Source organism: Gossypium arboreum, chromosome 7, assembly GCF_025698485.1.
Source record: "Gossypium arboreum isolate Shixiya-1 chromosome 7, ASM2569848v2, whole genome shotgun sequence".
NCBI classification, from domain to species: domain Eukaryota; kingdom Viridiplantae; phylum Streptophyta; class Magnoliopsida; order Malvales; family Malvaceae; genus Gossypium; species Gossypium arboreum.
The window spans coordinates 65282267-65294183 of NC_069076.1; positions in this window are offsets into that span (position 1 = coordinate 65282267).

Here is an 11917-nt window from a genome sequence, read left to right on the forward strand (position 1 = left end):
TATAGCACTAAGTGTGCGGATTCACTATATGCTCTTGTATTACAATTGGCACTGAGTGTGCGACATTATCGAGTTAATCCCGGACAGCGAATCGGGTAAGTACCTCGAGCTCATGACGAATAGAGAATACGTTCATGCTTGGGGTTGAATTTGGTAAGCCTTAAATCTATGTGATGATTGAAATTGTATGGTTGTGCTGGAAATTGAGTTAATGTGTGAAAATGCTTGATTATCTTGTTGTGTAGAATATGAAATGTGGATGTATGAATTGGTGCGAGATTGGACCGAAAGGTCCGAGGTATTATGGTATAGATTCGATATGGACGAGTACCTAGCCTCATTTGTTGTACATGTAGTAGTAACTTTATCGGTGGATTGACGAATGCTTATGACTTCTGAGTTGTAAACTCACTCGGTGTTTTCTTGTCACCCATTTTAGGTCTCTTGGACTCGTATTGTTGCGTGCTCGGAACCGTCGTTGAAGTCATCACACCGGCTGAAATCTTGTGGTATTGTTTTTTGTTGTTGAAGAACATTTGGCATGTATAGGCTATTATATTTTGTCGAATTGTGGGTTGTAAACTTTAAGCCATGTGAAAATGGCCTATGTGGTCGTCGAGTGGGATGCTAGAACCTATAGCCACGAGTCTTAGAAACTCAAATTTTGTTAAGGTGGCTATAATTTGTGTCATGTATGATGGATGATTAAGGCCAAGGAAAAATTCATGAAATTGGCATAGTCTACTGCAGTAACTGTTGCGGACAGCAGCAGTGAGATGAGATTGAAAAATAACTAAAAATAGTAGAAGTAGAATTAAATAGTGAGTAAATTATGGAACTGATCCTTGATGAATCTATTTTTATATGGACGAAACGAAACGACCATATGAGCAGTATACTGGGAAATATTAAAGTTCTCGTGAGACAGGGCCAGAACAATTTCTGGGTCCCCTGTCGCGACTTTGAAAATTTACCATAAATTATCCAGAAAGAATTAGGAGTCATGCCTTATATGTACAGATTCCATTTTGAGTCTAGTTTCATTAGAAACAAACGGCACCAGTATCAAAGCCCTGTACAGAAAGATATTCAAGTTGTAACGCGCGGAGGTCAGAGCAGTCGATCCCTGTAACATGGGTGACTTTAACTAATAAACTGTACCAATTGGCCCAACCAAAAATTCTAAGAATAAATCCATGGATGGGTATATGAGTCTAAATTCAGGAAAATTTACGAAACCAGTTTCCGAGTTTTGGAACTCGAGATATGATTTTAAGGCGACGGTGACGCAGTTTTCCAGCCTGTCCAGAAATGCCAAATTGGTCGGTACTTTAAGAGGATTTGTCTCGTTAACCCCTCGTGTCCGACACGGCGTCGGTCACGAGTTAGGTGTTACAATTTTATTGGTATCAGAGCTATGGTTTAGTCGGTTCTAGGACTACCATAGCGCGTGTGAGTCTAGCTATACATGCCAAATTGATAGTGCTTAATAATGTGATGACTTGACGGTTGAAATTTTTGTTTTGATTAGCGATGGAACCCGGGTAGAGAGACCCTTGGCGGATGACATTGAAAGTGTAGCGGCTGCTCTGCGCAAGGGACACTTTGCTGTTGAGCCTCGGTCATCCGCGAATAATCAAAATGAAGGCGAAACAAGCCTTCTTCACTATGATGAATGAGTGGGTCGCATAATATGCCCGAACCAACCCGGCTGTCCAACCATTCCGAATTTAAATACTCCACCCCAAGAGCCCGCAATGCCTCCGATTCTTGATCCCGTGAGGTGAGTAAACCACCGTGGACTTGATTAGGAAGCGTGGGGAGGAGTTCAAGGCCATAGTTATTGATGATGCTTGAAAAGGCCGAGTTACGCTCGATAACACCATTAGAGTGTTAGATGAATGTCATGCACACCCGACGAATGTCTTAAGTGTGCTATATCCTTGTTAAGAGACTCGACTTACTATTGGTGGAGGACTTTAATTTCCATAGTCCCAAATGAGCGAGTTACTTGGGATTTCTTCCAATCCAATTTCGAAAGAAATACATTAGTCAACAGTTCATCGATCGAAGCGTAAGGAATTCTTGGAACTCAAGCAAGGCGGATGATCAGATCTCGAATCTGAACATGAGTTCGTAAGACTTAGTCGGTATGCTCGGGAGTGTGTGGCTGATGAGGTTGCGATGTGCAAAAGATTTGAAGAAGGATTGAATGAAGAGTTAAAGTTACTAGTGGGAATTTTGGAGATAAAGGAGTTCGTGACACTAGTCGAGCGAGCCTACAAGGCGGAAGAACTTGGGAAGGAGAAGAAGAAGGCTGAATTTGAAGCAAGAGATTACCGTAAAAGATCGACGAGTAAAGCTCCGTTCTCGGCTGTAAAGAGGTTCGGGGAGGACACCAATGAAGTCGAGGACGATCATGCGGAATTTCCATTAGAGCCCGACCATTGACGGACTCGAGCTACTTGATAGCTAGTGTGGGCAATAATCGTCAAGAGAGACCGAATGCCCCAATGTGGAAGACGACACCTAGGTGAATGTTGGGGTAAGTCTATTAATAGGGCTCATTATGGATGCGGTTGAAGGACCACTTCATTAGAGATTGCACGGAGCTAGATGAGAGGAATAAGACGCAAGGTGCAAGACCTAGTGGAACGACGGTGGAGGTAGGCCCCGAGAATCTCTGGAGGTAGGGGTGGTAATCGAGAGGAGCCTCTAATACGGCTGTCCGATCCGAGACCGTACTCTGCTAGAGCATATGCCATCCAGCATACGAGAGGGCATCCTCCCCGACGTTATCACCGGTACTTTTACTCTCTTTGATACTATTGTGATTGCATTGATTGACCCGCTCTACTCACTCATATGTATGTGAAACCTTAGCATCCATAAGACTCTACCTATTGAGTCTCTTGAGTTCGTGATCAGTGTCAAACCCTTTGGGTCAATCGTGCTTGTTGATAAAGTGTGCAAGAGATGCCCCTAATAATTCGAGAATCTGTTTCCGGCCGATCGATGCTTCTACCATTTCATGAATTCGATGTTATTCTTGGTATGGATTGGTGACCGTGCATGATGCAAAGGTGGTGGACGCAAAGGAAAACCATTGATTTGAGGAGTGCAAATAATGAGGTAGTCCGAGTCGAGTCTCTTGATTTAAAAGGAGTGCCAACAATAATATCTTCTATGACCGTCGAAGATATGTGAAAAGGGTGTGAAACATACCTTGCGTATGTGTTTGGAAGTAAAGAGACGGAAAGGAAACTCGAATCGGTACCGGTGGTTTGTGAGTATTCGGATGTTTTTCCGAGGAGTTACCGGATTGCCACCGGTTCGAGAAGTGGAATTGACATCGAAGTTGTACCGGTACTACGCCGATTTCAATAGCCCCGTATCGTATGGCATTAACGAATTAAAGGAATTGAAGGTTCAATTGCAAGAATTGACGGATAGAGGTTTCGCTCGACCGAGTTTTTCTCCATGGGCGCTTTGTATTGTTTGTGAAGAAGAAGGACGGAACCATGAGGTTGTGCATCGACTATCGTCAACTCAATAAAGTGACGATAAAGAATAAATATCCATTGCCACGAATTGACGATTTGTTTGATCAATTAAAGGGAGCCTCGGTGTTTTCAAAGATAGATTTGAGGTCGGGTACTATCGGTTGAGGGTCCGAGAATTGGACATACCCAAAACCGCTTTTAGAGCGAGTACGGTCACTCGAATTCTTGGTGATGCCGTTTGGGCTCACTAATGCCCTACGGTGTTTATGGATTTAATGAATAGAATTTTCAGGCCATACTTGGATCGGTTCGTAGTTGTATTTATCGATGACATTTTGGTCTATTCGAAAGATGAAACGAACATCTTGAACACCGAGGCTAGTGTTGCAAATCTTACGAGATAGCGATTATCATAAAGTTCAAGAAATGTGAATTTTGGTTGAAAGAGGTTAGCTTTTGGGGCACGTGGTGTCGCGATCGGTGTCGGTGGGCCGAACAAAATTTCGGCCATAGTCAATTGGAAACCTCCAAGGAATGTTACCGAAGTTAGGAGCTTTTGGGGCTTGCGGTTACTACCGACGGTTTGTGAAAGGATTCTCGATGATAGCCACACCCATGACAAAACCGCTTGAAAAGATGTCAAATTTGAATGGACGGAAAAGTGTCGAAAAAGTTTCGACCAATTGAAAACCCATTTGACAAAAGCTCCGGTTCTAGTACACCCGAATCGGCAAAGAGTTTGTCATCTATAGTGATGCCTCCCTACTTGGGTTAGGTTGCGTATTGATGCAAGAAGGTCGAGTTGTGGCCTATCGTCGAGACAATTAAAGCCACATGAGAAAAATTATCCAACCCATGACCTCGAATTGGTCGCCATCGTATTCGCCTTAAAGATATGGCGACATTACTTATTTGGTGAGAAGTGCCAAGTGTATTCGGATCACAAAAGTCTCAAATATTTGATGACTCAAAGAGACTTAAATCTCGACAAAGACGATGGCTCGAGTTGTTAAAAGATTATGAACTCGTTATTGATTATCACCCGGAAAGGCCAATGTGGTTGCGGATGCCTTAAGTCGAAATCACCGTTTGCTTTACTGACGATGAATGTACACTTGTCTATTCTACCCGACAATGTGTTAGTAGCGAATTAAAGGCCAAACCATTGTTGGCTCATCAAATTCGGAAGCTCGAAAAGTTGATGAGGAGTTGCTTGCAAAGCGGGTGAGTGTGTTCGAACAAGGAATCGAGTTTCAAATTGATGATGACGATTGTTTGAGGTTCGAAGTCGTCTGTGTTCCAAAGAATTGAACTTATTTCGATAATTCTAAATGAAGCCCATTGTAGTCGAATGTCAATCCACCCGGTAGTACTAAAATGTACAATGACCAAACGCCAATTTTGGTGGCCGTATGAAACGAGACATTTCAATTTGTTTCAAGGTGTCCGATATGTCAACAAGTGAAAGCGGAACATCAAGTGCCATCGGGATTACTTCACCGATCATGATACCCGAATGGAAATGGGATCGAGTCACAATGGACTTTGTATCCGGACCGCCATTGTCGGTGAGTAAGAAGGATGCGATTTGGGTCGTTGTCGATAGACTAACTAAGTCGGCTCACTTTATCCCCGTCGTCTGAATTTTTCAATGGACAAATTAGCGGAATTGTACGTTTCTCAGTTGTGAGATTACACGGGTGCCTATTTCTATCGTGTCGGATAGAGACCCAAGATTTACGTCGCGATTTTGGAAGAAATTGCAAGATGCTTTGGGTACCAAGCTGCATTTTAGCACCGCTTTTCATCCCCAAACCGATGGTCAATCTGAGCGGATAATTCAAATACTCGAGGATATGTTGAGATGTTGCATCCTTGAGTTTAGTGGTTCATGGGAGCGGTATTTACCTTTGATTGAATTCGCCTACAACAATAGCTTTCAATCAAGTATTAAGATGGCGCCTTACGAGGCTTTATACGATCGTAAATGCCGTACCCCATTATTCTGGACTGAACTTAGTGAAGGTAAATTCTTGAGGTTGATTTGGTTAAGGATGCCGAGCAAAAGTTCGAGTAATTCGTGAAAGTTTGAAAGTCGCCGGATCGCCAAAAGTTGTATGCGGATTTGAAAAGAAAAGATGTTGAATATCGGGTTGGAGACAAGGTCTTTCTCAAAGTTTCACCACGGAAGAAGGTGCTTAGATTTGGCCGTAAGGGCAAATTGAGTCCGAGTTCATCGGTCCATCTGAAGTATCTGAACGAGTTGGGCGATGGCGTATCGATTAATATTACCCCTGAGCTCGAAAAGATTCACAACGTTTTCCATGTTTCGATGCTTGACGATATAGGTCGACCCGACACACGTAATTACTCCATCCGAGGTCGAGGTTCACCTAATTTGAGCTATGAAGAAGAGCGGTTCGCATTCGATGCGTGAAGTAAAAGAGCTACGAAACAAGAAAATTCCATTAGTGAAGGTGTTGTGGCATAAACACGGGATGGAAGAAGCCACTTGGGAACTTGAGGACTTTATGAAAGAGCGATACCCGAGCCTATTTACCGGTAAGATTTTCGGGACGAAAATTTCTTAAGTGGGGAGAGTTGTGACATCCCTAATTTAACCCTAGTCGGAAGTGGTTTGGGACCGCTAAACCGAGTCACCGACATGTTCAAACGTAATATTTATTGTCTAGAATATGTGAAAATACATGTGTGAATTTTGAATTCTTTGATTTAGTTAATTTGATTGTGAATTGAAAGAAAAGGACTCATGTGAAGGATTTAAATATATGTGGCTATTTTAAGAGGTTAATAAAGAATGAAGTAAAATAAATGGAGTTGCATGTCAAATACTCCATTTATTTTGGATAAGTGTTGACCATGACAAGTTATGGGCAAGGGGAAACATGTTTCAAACATGTCTAGCTAATGGATTATGTAAGGAGGAATAAAAAAAAGAAGCATGGGAAATAAACTAATGAAAAATTAAAGGAAGAAAACAAAGAAAAAAAAATGTGTCCATCATTCTCATGCATGACCGAAAAAAAAAAGGGAGAAGGAAAAGGCTTCATACTTTGGTTCTTCTTAGCCGTGTAGAAGAGGAAAAAGAGGAAGAAATTCAGCCACCTTGAGCTGGAAATTAAGGTAAGAACTCAAGTTAACTCTTTAAATCTTAGCATGGTTTTAAGCTAGATTCTAAGCCCTTATTTAACCATGCCGAAATCTTTGAAAAATTATGGTGATATGAACATTCGCCATGGTAGATGTTAAAGAAGATGGTGGAAATGTTGTACACATTTGATTAGTAAGTTAGATGGATGAAATTTGAACTAGTTATCAAGTTCTTTAGGTAACCCATGTTGAAATCTTGGTTTTGAATAAGTGAGTTTTTCGCTAGGGTAACTAACAAGGGTGATGATTGTTGTTTCATGCTAAATCTAGATGAACAATAGTTTAAGAGGAGCATTCGCCATGATATGAGATTGTGATGTTAGTGCTTAATATGAAGATGATGAACTTGAATAAGAAATATTCGGCTAGCATGATAAGTATGGATTATCAAGTAGTTGAGATAATTGATGAGTGAAGTGGCTAATGGGGACTCTTAATGAAATTATGCTAAGGCCGAATGTATCAAATGCTAAATGTGCTTATATGTGTGTGTGTGTGTGTCATTAGTAGCTAATGGCATTCGGCATTGTTTAACTAAAATTAGAAATGAATGCTTGAAAATTAAATATGGTCGCCTAGTGACCAAATGCGTTAAAAGCTAATATATGGACAAATGATCTGAATAAATTGACCTTTGAAATGTATATGGTTGCCGTGTGTATGTGTCTCGATTGAGAAGTAAATTTGTTTGATTTAGCTCAAGATCTTAAAGGAGGCGTCCAACAAGGGAAATCAAAGGTCATCGAGTAGCCGACTTGGAACTATTTTACCTAACACAAGGTAAGTCATTAAGCATATATATTGGTGTTGGTTTAAATGATCATAATATATATGCAATTGTGTTTAATGAATTGATGTGTAAATGAAAATGTATGTGTATGGAATGATGCCATTGTTGAATGTATGAAGGCAGCAAAATGCATAAGGTATTGGTCACAGCACTAAGTGTGCGGGTATAAATGGACACGGTGACAAGATTGGCACTAAGTGTGCGGGTTTAAAATTGTACAGCACTAAGTGTGCGAGTTTGATTCTATAGCACTAAGTGTGCGAGCTGAAAATATATAGCACTAAGTGTGCGGATTCACTATATGCTCTTGTATTACAATTGGCACTGAGTGTGCGACATTATCGAGTTAATCCGGACAGCGAATCGGGTAAGTACCTCGAGCTCATGACGAATAGAGAATACGTTCATGCTTGGGGTTGAATTTGGTAAGCCTTAAATCTATGTGATGATTGAAATTGTATGGTTGTGCTGGAAATTGAGTTAATGTGTAAAAATGCTTGATTATCTTGTTGTGTAGAATATGAAATGTGGATGTATGAATTGGTGCGAGATTGGACCGAAAGGTCCGAGGTATTATGGTATAGATTCGATATGGACGAGTACCTAGCCTCATTTGTTGTACATGTAGTAGTAACTTTATCGATGGATTGACGAATGCTTATGACTTACTGAGTTGTAAACTCACTCGGTGTTTTCTTGTCACCCATTTTAGGTCTCTTGGACTCGTATTGTTGCGTGCTCGGAACCGTCGTTGAAGTCATCACACCGGCTGAAATCTTGTGGTATTGTTTTTTGTTGTTGAAGAACATTTGGCATGTATAGGCTATTATATTTTGTCGAATTGTGGGTTGTAAACTTTAAGCCATGTGAAAATGGCCTATGTGGTCGTCGAGTGGGATGCTAGAACCTATAGCCACGAGTCTTAGAAACTCAAATTTTGTTAAGGTGGCCATAATTTGTGTCATGTATGATGGATGATTAAGGCCAAGGAAAAATTCATGAAATTGGCATAGTCTACTGCAGTAACTGTTGCGGACAGCAGCAGTGAGATGAGATTGAAAAATCACTAAAAATAGTAGAAGTAGAATTAAATAGTGAGTAAATTATGGAACTGATCCTTGATGAATCTATTTTTATATGGACGAAACGAAACGACCATATGAGCAGTATACTGGGAAATATTAAAGTTCTCGTGAGACAGGGCCAGAACGATTTCTGGGTCCCCTCTCGCGACTTTGAAAATTTACCATAAATTATCCAGAAAGAATTAGGAGTCATTCCTTATATGTACAGATTCCATTTTGAGTCTAGTTTCATTAGAAACAAACGATACCAGTATCAAAGCCCTGTACAGAAAGATATTTAAGTTGTAACGCGCGGAGGTCAGAGCAGTCGATCCCTGTAACATGGGTGACTTTAACTAATAAACTGTACCAATTGGCCCAACCAAAAATTCTAAAAATAAATCCATGGATGGGTATATGAGTATAAATTCAGGGAAAATTTACGAAACCAGTTTCTGAGTTTTGGAACTCGAGATATGATTTTTAAGGCGACGGTGATGCAGTTTTCCAGCCTGTCCAGAAATGCCAAATTGGTCGGTACTTTAAGAGGATTTGTCTCGTTAACCCCTCGTGCCCGACACCGGCGTCGGTCACGAGTTAGGGGTGTTACATATAAGCCATTTATCACACATATCATCCACAAGCAACCACATCAAGCATAACACATTGCATGCATGCATAATTAATTAGGGTTACAACCCAAATAATCAATATGAACCATATCACACGACCATATACAAAATGAATCAAATATTACCATAAGCCAACACATTTCGCTAGACCAATATGACATATCACAAAAAGACCAAGTCCCTATACATGCCATACTAAAAAATGTTGAGACTAACTATACCCAAATGTCTAGTAGATAGTGTGATCGAGTCTCCGACGTCCTTCGATCTCCGAGCTAGCTTGGTGATACTATAAGAAAATGAAAAAGAGAGGGGAGTAAGCATAAAGCTTAGTAAGTTCACATGCAAATAAATAGCAACATAATCATATATGTATAAATACCATTGACATAACATAGTTTACTTATGTGTCATCATAAATTCATAAGCATAACTTAAATTTGTAGACATAACTTACACATTTTCAATCTTACCAAAAGTTCATCATATAACAAGCTCATTCATATGAGTTTTTTGTACATACCTGTTCCAAATCGTAACACATTTTCATATTTCCTCATCATTGACTTACTTGTCGAATAACTCATAGGTTTACCTGTTGAACACTTGGAATACTATCGGATACACAGAAGACTTACACATAGTGCTTCAAACGTAGCCACATGCTACCTCATATCACAATCACACATTACTGGCTCTCGAGCTAATCACAGGCCTGCTTACACAAGCTGACAGTCAGGACGTAACTACTCAGGCTACTTACACAAGCTGACATGTACTCGCAAGACATGCTGGGCTACCCAGCCACAAGTAGAACGTACAAGAGTAGCACCCGGATTCACATAGTCACATATACACATAATCTCATGAGCTCATAATCACATAGTTCCTAGTGACATGTCGCATTGTATCCTAAATTATTCCTAAGGTTCAAACTGGATTTTCTCGATATCACATATTCGTCGAACTCGTTCACAATGTCATGCTCATAAACTATAACATCGTTCATACACTTGTCATAATAATTAATCATAGTGACTCATACATTAATAAAAATAATAAAACATGATATATCATTGCATTATTTACACATGAACTTACCTCGGTACAAAATATGGACAATTAATTTGATTTAGTCCAAAATCTTGTTCTTTCCCCGGTCTAAGTCCGGACTCCGTTTTTGTTGATCTATAATAGCAAATTTAGCTTATTTAATCATCACATTATTCAAATCGGTCCAAAAACTATATTTAGATAAAATTACAATTTTTCCCCTAAACTTTCACATATTTACAAATTAGTCCCTAGGCTCCTAAAATGAAATGTGTCCATTTTCTTTGTTACCCAAGCCTAGTCGAGCTTAACCTGTACTCATCTCAGCCCACATTTCCCATTAAAACGCATATCTTACTACTTATTTTAGACCTTTTACAAAAAGGTCATTTTTAGGTGTTTTTATGAAAAACCACTTAGTAAAAGATGTTTATCATGCATCAAACATTCATATTCCTCCATGAAACATAAAAATACATGCATGTCACATATGAGTCACTTTTTAAACATGAGCCCTAACTCAAAATAAGGCTAGAAATAGGTAGATCATGCTTCAAGGATCTCAAAAAGATAAAGAACATTAAAAACTTTATTAATTAAATTTCTTCATGAAATTTTCACACAAGCATGCAATCATATTATAGACCTTCTAATAATCATAAAATAATTATTTCTACTTCAGATTTGTGGTCGCAAAACCACTGATCTAACTAAGCCCTAATTCGGGATGTTACACAAGTTGAGTCTGCATTTCATTGAATCGTTTGAGATTATTGACAGAATAGGACTAATTGCATATCGTCTAGTTTTGCCGTCAGAGTTGGAAAGAATTCACAATGTATTTCATGTGTCGATGTTACGATGATATCGATCAGATCCATTGCATGTAATCTCACCATCAGAGATTGAGATTCGACCCGATATGACATATGGTGAAGAACTGATCAAAGTGTTAGCTCGAGTGGTCAAACAGTTGAGAAATAAAATCATAGGTCTAGTGAAAGTTTTATGGAAACAACATAAGGTTGAAGAGGCTACGTGGGAAACCGAAGAAGCTATGAGAAAATAATACCCTAACTTCTTTTCTGGTAAGATTTTTGGGGACAAAAATCCGTAAGGGGGGAGAGTTATAACAACCCGTTTTTGGGTCAAATCAGAATAGTGGATTTGGGACCACAAATCTAAAGTAGAAATATTTATTTTATTATTTCTTTAAGGTTTATAGCATGATAGAATAATTGTGTGAAAAATTTGTTAAGAAATTTTATCAATTGAGTGCTCAATTTGACTAGAATGACTAAATTGCAATAGATGCAAAATTTGAGTTCTATAAGTTAAAGGTGTCTAATTGCTATGAAATTTTAAATTAGAGGTCTTGAAATGGTAATTAGACTATTATACTTTAGGATGGACAAAAATGGACATGATTACGTGAAATTTTAAAGTTATGCATTAAGGGTATTTTAGTAAATTGGTAAATAAAGACAAATTAGCTAAATAAAAGTGTCCATCTTCTTCAATTTAATCCCTCATAGCCGAAATACTCAAGAACCATAGCTAGGTTTTTGGCCAATCTTTCAATCTCGATTGTAAGTCCGTTCTTGTCCGGTTTTTAATGATTTTTATATTTTTGAGATAGTTGTAGCTTGATCTAGCTATTTCAAAGACTAATTGGAAATAAAGTTAAAGTCTAAAATTTTACCC